Consider the following 6,850-nt stretch of genomic DNA (forward strand, 5'->3'; position numbering starts at 1 on the left):
AAAAAAAAAAAGATAAAAGTAATGATTTTTTTGAATATATGTGTATTTTGTATGGAAAAGATAAAAAGTAACTAATAATTATGTGCTATTTTTAGAAACAAGCACAACATTTTGGGACACCCAAAAAGAAATACAGACACAAAATAATGGAATAATGGAGGGAGTATAAGATTATCATCTTCTTCCCCACAAAAAATCTATCCAATTTGTACCATTCTTGTCTACTTAACATATAATTTCAAGAATTATAACTTTATAAAATTCAATACCTCCCGTAGGGGGTGGCAATATCATCCAAACTCGATGGATAACCATCCACCCGATCCAAATAAATGGATGAAAACCCGAACTTTAACGGGGTGACCACAGGTGAAAAAAGGAGATTGGCACCGAGCTAAAGCCACCGGTTTTTAAAAACCGGTGGGGAAAATAGGCGGGATTTTGAGGGGTGGTTTTTGCCACTGGTTCAAACCGAACCGGTGGGAAAAACCATTTTCCCCACAGGTTCAGTTCAAACCGGTGGCTTTTCATTTTAAAAAAACCCTCCATTTATACCTTAACCCTACCTCATTTGCCTCCTTCACCCGTCCTCTTCTCTTTTTCTAATCACCCTAAGAGCTGCATATGCTCTCTGGTCTCACCACCCCCACCACCACGAAGACCACTCCGTCTCCTTCTCCTTCTCTTTGTCTCCTTCTCATGTTCTTCTCTTTCGTTTCCATCGAGGTTAGGGTTTTAATTCGATTTTTCTTTTTCTTTTTTTTTTTTTGAAACAATAGATTTTTCTTATTTTGATTTTCTGGTTTTGATTTTTCTGATTTTTTTTGGGGATTTCTGGGTTTATTTTAATCGATTTTTTTTTTATTTTAATTCAATTTTTCTGCGTTTAATCAATCGATTTAAATCAATTTTTGGATTTTAATTCGATTTTTCTGGTTTAATTAATTGATTTTTTTTTGTACAAGCATGCGTTTTTTTGGGTTTGTTGGATTTATATTTGGGTTTATATTTAGAGTATTCTGGTTTTTTTTTCGTTTTTGATTTTTCTGGTTTTTTTTCGGGGATATCTAGATTTCGATTTTGATTTTTCTGGTTTTAAATACTCTGGGTTTTTTTCGCTTTTTTTTTGAAGTTTTAATAATTTCTGGGTTTTTTTTTTTGTGTTTTAATAATTTATGGGTTTTTTTTGCATGTTTTTATGAGATTTAATAATTTCTGGGTTTTTTTATGTAGGTGTTAATTGATGCAACAAGATTCAAGACTTTGATTTTGGTGGATTTTTTTTTTTGTATTGTACAATAACAATTTAACGTTTGTATTGTAATTCATTGTAATATTTGATTTTTTTTTTGTATTGTACAAAACAAATTACTTGTTGAATATAATGTGAGAAATTGCGCTTTTGTTATATTGATTGTGATGTTTGGTTTGTAATTTACATGGTTTTTTTATATTATTTTTATTATAATTGCAGAAAAAAAAAATTATATACATGTTATTGCACCGGTTAACCGGTGGCATTTATTTTAAATATTTTAAAAAAAAAAACGGGTACCATAAACGGTGGCAATACTATTGCCACTGGTTTTGAACCGGTGACTTTTTAATTGAGTATTGCCACCCCCATAAATTCAGCGGTCAAAATCGGTGGCTTATGGGGGGTTTGAACCGGTACCTAATTCGTATTTTCTACTAGTGGACGGATGGATGATAGATGAGTCGGGTGACGGATCGGGTCGGATTCGGGTGATGATACATCCAAACTATCACCTAATCCATCTATATATGTATGTATATATATAGTTTAGAACATGTGAGTAAAAATTTAGTATATATATAAAGTTTAGAACATGTGAGTAAAAATTTAGAACATACGAGTAATAATTTAGAACATCTATGTGAGTAATATGTTTGGAACATTTGATTTAAGAATTAGAACAAGTTATTAAAAATTTATAAAATCTGCTTTATGAAATTTTAAACATATGAGTAAAATTTAGAACATCTGATTTAAGATTAGGAACATGTGATTAAAAATTTAGAACAAACTGATATAGAATATAGAAAGTGTGAGTAAAAAATTTAGAACATACGAGTAAAAAAATAGAACATACGCTTTAAAATCTGGAACATATAATTAAAAATCTTAGAACACACATTTTAAAATTTAGAACATAAAGAGTGTTCTCACATAAGAAAAATTCTCACGAAAGCCTCCCCCTATATATATATATATTAATAATATAATAATGGCTATTTGCAAGGTTTAGGAAGTAACATGTGCCTTTAAGTTAGTAAAATGAAGCAAGTATTAGAAAGATGTATGTATCAAATCAAAGCTTTATCTTAATAATGAAAGTGCAGAGTTGTATTTTATTTCACCCGAATCATCATCCGTTTCATCCATGGATAGTGGATGGATTGGATGTGGATGAAGGTAAATTAGGTGGATGGATGGATGGATTGGGTGATGGATGGATCGTTGGTGGATGGAGGCGAATGAAGCATCACCCGATCCGATCCACCTACGATTCATTGTCATCCCTAACCTCTAGCCTACCATCTACGAACCCCCCCCCCCCCCAAAAAAAACCCAAAATTCGACCTCCCAACCACCCTAAAACACGAACCGACCACCTCACCCTTAATTCGAAACACAGCCTCACCCAAACGAAAAAACCATCAACCCATATTCGAAACCCAACCGACCCCCATACAAAACCCATATACCCCAATATCAAACGACATGAACATTACAACTATTAGTGGTTGACGGTGGGGAGGGGGAGTGTTGTTCATCGGGAAGTGGCAGGGGGATGCTCCAATTGGTGTTACTTTGGTGTGGGATTGTGGTAAGGGGGCTGGATTGTTAATTTTTGTTTTCTAATAATTTAAAAATTAAGAAGAAAAAAAAAGGTTCATATAGTAGATCTATATGGTGCACCCGGTACTACTAAAAAAGGCGGAAAACATACTAGTGTTTAGTACTAAAAAACATACATGCATGTGTTTGACAAAAGAACATGTTTTTATTTGATAAAAACATAAAATATTTACAAAAAGAGCATGATAATATATTAATGAACATGCTTTTTTTTTTTTTCTTCATAATTTAGTTGAATTTAACATTTTTATGTACATACACTAAAGAATACATAGTATAATGTTAAAGAACATATAGTTCTAACTCAGAGAACATAATAATGATCTAACTCAAAAACAAATTATGCTCGCGTTGTCTATAGTAGGGTTTTTTTTTTTTTTTTTTTTTCGCCCATATTCTTTAAAATATGCATGATGTTCTTTTCAGATATACCATGCGGTGCACCAAAGTGTACCATGGTGCACCTAAGTGTACCATGGTGCACCTAAGTGTACCATAAAAACTTCAATCATAAGGTTACACGTGACTAGTAATCTTTTTCACCAAATTACCAACTTCATTATTCGGTTAAAGGCTTGTTTTATGAAGATGGTGTTAAAAGGTCGGATTGTTTTCAGATTTTGAATAGGTGGAATTGTTTTGAGCAGAAATAATAAATGTGAGATTATTAATTTCCTATCAATAATCGCATGAGAGCAAAAAAATGTAAGAGTATTTGATTATCACTTTATTTTCTTAGCTTGTACGTGATGCTTAGGCTTTGTTTAGTTCATTTTATTTTTACTTATTGAAGAAAAAATAAGTTCAGATCAAATCATCGTTTTATGTGCAATTTTTTATCGTTAAATATCTTTAATTTCGTAATAAAAAAATTTATGAAAACTACATATTAATAAAATACACATTATTACAAATCTAACAAGATCTCACTTGATATATTTTAAGATCAGATCAGACCAGATGAGATAAGCAAAAATCAAGTGAACTAAACAGTGTCTTAGTTGCGAACATACTAATTTGAGTGATGAGTATCTTTTAAAAGCTAACACCTTAGATGTGAGAGCATTCTTGAGTAGAGGTGTCAATTCAGATGATCGGATCTGATGAGGTCAGGTCAGGTCTAGTCAATTCTTAAAGTTAAGTCATACTAAATTATTATGTCCACGCGAATCTAAATCTAAATTGGATATTTTTCGGGTTGATTTCGAATCGAATCGGGTTAGGTGTGCTTTTGAAAACTCTATTCTCGAGCAAGGAAGTTAAATATAGTTATATAAATACAATATGCGATGCAGGTAAGACAATTAGCAAAGATAATACAGTAACAAACTAACACTTATATTATGTTAGATGACTAACATACAAGGTTGGTGAATTACTCCACTCATCATTTGATTTTAGAATGAACTCATATGGAAATAATATGTGATCAGACGCTCCACCAATCCTATTATAAGGCTTAATTTTGATATGAGTTCATATAATTACATACAATTTTGATATATTCCATAAAAAATAATAATAAATAAATAAATAAATAAATAAAAGGGAAAGTCACGCGCCACCGACCATCGTGGGAGAGGAATGGGTTAATGAATTTTCAAATTTTCATTCATTCATTCAGCTTATAATTGCACATGGGAGTTGCTAAAATACTTCGCCATTATTCCCAAATTGGCAACAGGCAACAGGCAACTCGACTCGCTCTGCCTAATATTGTAACTTCTTACCCAAAAATAACATGAATATTAATGGAAGTAATATTGTCATTCTTACGTTGGATTTGGACCACATTTACATTTTATTCAAATCTTCTCCATAAGACAAAGAAAAATAAATTAATAATGCACTAGTCAAATTAAAATTTCATCTTTTAATCTAAATGTTATTTAACTACCATTAATTAATTACATTTCTTATTACAACTACTTGTATATAGAGTACTTCATAGTGTTCATGTTTGCTAAATAAAAAATGTAAACATTTATTAGGTTGTTGGGATATTTTAATTTATTAGTCTGAACTCCAAATATTTTTATTTCAATTTTCCATAATACATTCAAGTATTCAACTATTTATATCGCGACATTATTTGACAAGTTTGCTAGTTCAATTAGAAGTCTTATTGTGTAAATTTGTTGTATGTATCACTTGTATAGACTATCTTATTAGTTGATTTTTAATTTTGTTTTAATTACTTTTCAAGTCAATGATCTTTTCTTAATTATTGTATGTATTTATATATATATTTTTTTTTGAAAGAATTAGTTGCTTGTTGAATTGTTGTTAACCGACAAAAACATCTCATGTAATTTTTAACTGAAAAACTCAGTCATTTAATTTGACAAATCATTTACCAGAGATAATGATATAGGATGATTAGATGGCCTGGTTAAAAATATGTATTTCGTACCAGCCACCATAAACGGCCATTTATGAAAAATCGAAAATCATTATAGAGACAAAACATGCTTAACAGTTAACATAGGAAAACCTGAAAATACAAATATATATATACAAAACACAAGCTACGCAACTACACAAAAGAAAAACAAAATATTTGATTTGCTCTAATCTTTACTCCGTATTTTTTTATGTTTGAATCCATAAAAAAATCGAGTAAAAAAATACAAATATATTTTAGGAAAGGCAGAAATGCAATAGGATACGTTATTCATAGTAGGTAACGTACTACAAAATAAAGCATTAGTAGGTAATCTAAATGTTACTCCGTACAAGCAAAAGATCATTCACTACAACATTATTTTTGTTTTTGGTGCAATATACTCTATCTTTTTTTATATTATCGTGATCATATAATTCATGTGCACTTTCGCATGACATAAATGCCTTTACTTTACGCCTTCGCTTACTGCTTACTCTAGCCAACAGAAATTGTTGTTTTATTTCATGCATGTTGTAACAATAATAATACATGGTAATATGGATAAAGATATATAAGGGCGGCATATAAGAAGCTAAATATGAAAAGAATTGAAAATAAATAAATATTTATTACACTAATTTTTTCGTGAATTGTTGATAAATTCTCAACTTAATACTAAAAAAGAAAGTATATTAAATGCTTATATGTAACCCTTAGGGTTGCATATAGCATTACCCTAATAATATTTGACAGATTTTGAATACTACCTCCGTTACATATAATTTGCAACGATTTGACATAAATTAAAGAGAAAAATGTTTAATCGTAACAAATAATATGTAACGGAGGTAGTATGTAGGTTGTATTATCAATCTCTCTTTATTTAAGGTAGATCTTTCAATTCATGATACTTATAATATGCCTAGGAATTTGTAATCAGCTGATCCGAATTTTTAATTTACCCTAGTCGATCTTGTTGAATTTGGATCTAAGTTGCGCACAACTTGATCGATGGCTTTGGTATTAGCCAAATTTGTGGATCTAGGAGATGAACTACTTGCTGCCGGCTGCTTCCTAGTCTCTACGCTAAGTTATGATTCAATGAATAATAACTTACGACAATATCATTGGATTGTTTAGACACGCATATATGTTCATTTGTGTTATGGAATATACAACACATTTTTTTTCACCGACTCAATAAATTTATTATACGAATTGAAGTATGTATTCCACACATGTTTTAACATTAAGAGTACAAAGATTGAGTAAAATGTGGCATATTTAATTATATAAATGTATATTAAAAATTAAAACAATACAGACGGTAAAAGTTTACCTTCTTTTTAAAATAAAAAATAAAAAAAATTACAGAGTGTGTGTATAATTTGAATTGGTGGAGTGATCACAAAAACATTTTTTTTATAATATATGTGAACCTTTTTTCTAATTAATGCTATACATAAATATGACATTAAACATAATTAATAACAAGATATCAAATTTTTTATTGGAATATAATTTATAGGAAAATTTGCGAGAAACGTCCTTTAATTTTAAGTGTCCGACCTTGTGAGAAA

General features: G+C 30.2%; 1 long non-coding RNA gene across 1 annotated transcript; it reads left to right on the forward strand.

The window, feature by feature from the left end:
• LOC145640133 (uncharacterized) lies at positions 1 to 1,408 on the forward strand. Its single transcript, XR_014114945.1, has 2 exons — positions 1 to 726; positions 1,234 to 1,408. It is a non-coding gene; the product is annotated as an uncharacterized LOC145640133 (long non-coding RNA).
• The last annotated feature ends 5,442 nt before the right edge of the window (positions 1,409 to 6,850 follow it).

Source organism: Chenopodium album, chromosome 1, assembly GCF_948465745.1.
Source record: "Chenopodium album chromosome 1, dcCheAlbu1.1, whole genome shotgun sequence".
Classification (NCBI taxonomy): Eukaryota; Viridiplantae; Streptophyta; class Magnoliopsida; order Caryophyllales; family Amaranthaceae; genus Chenopodium; species Chenopodium album.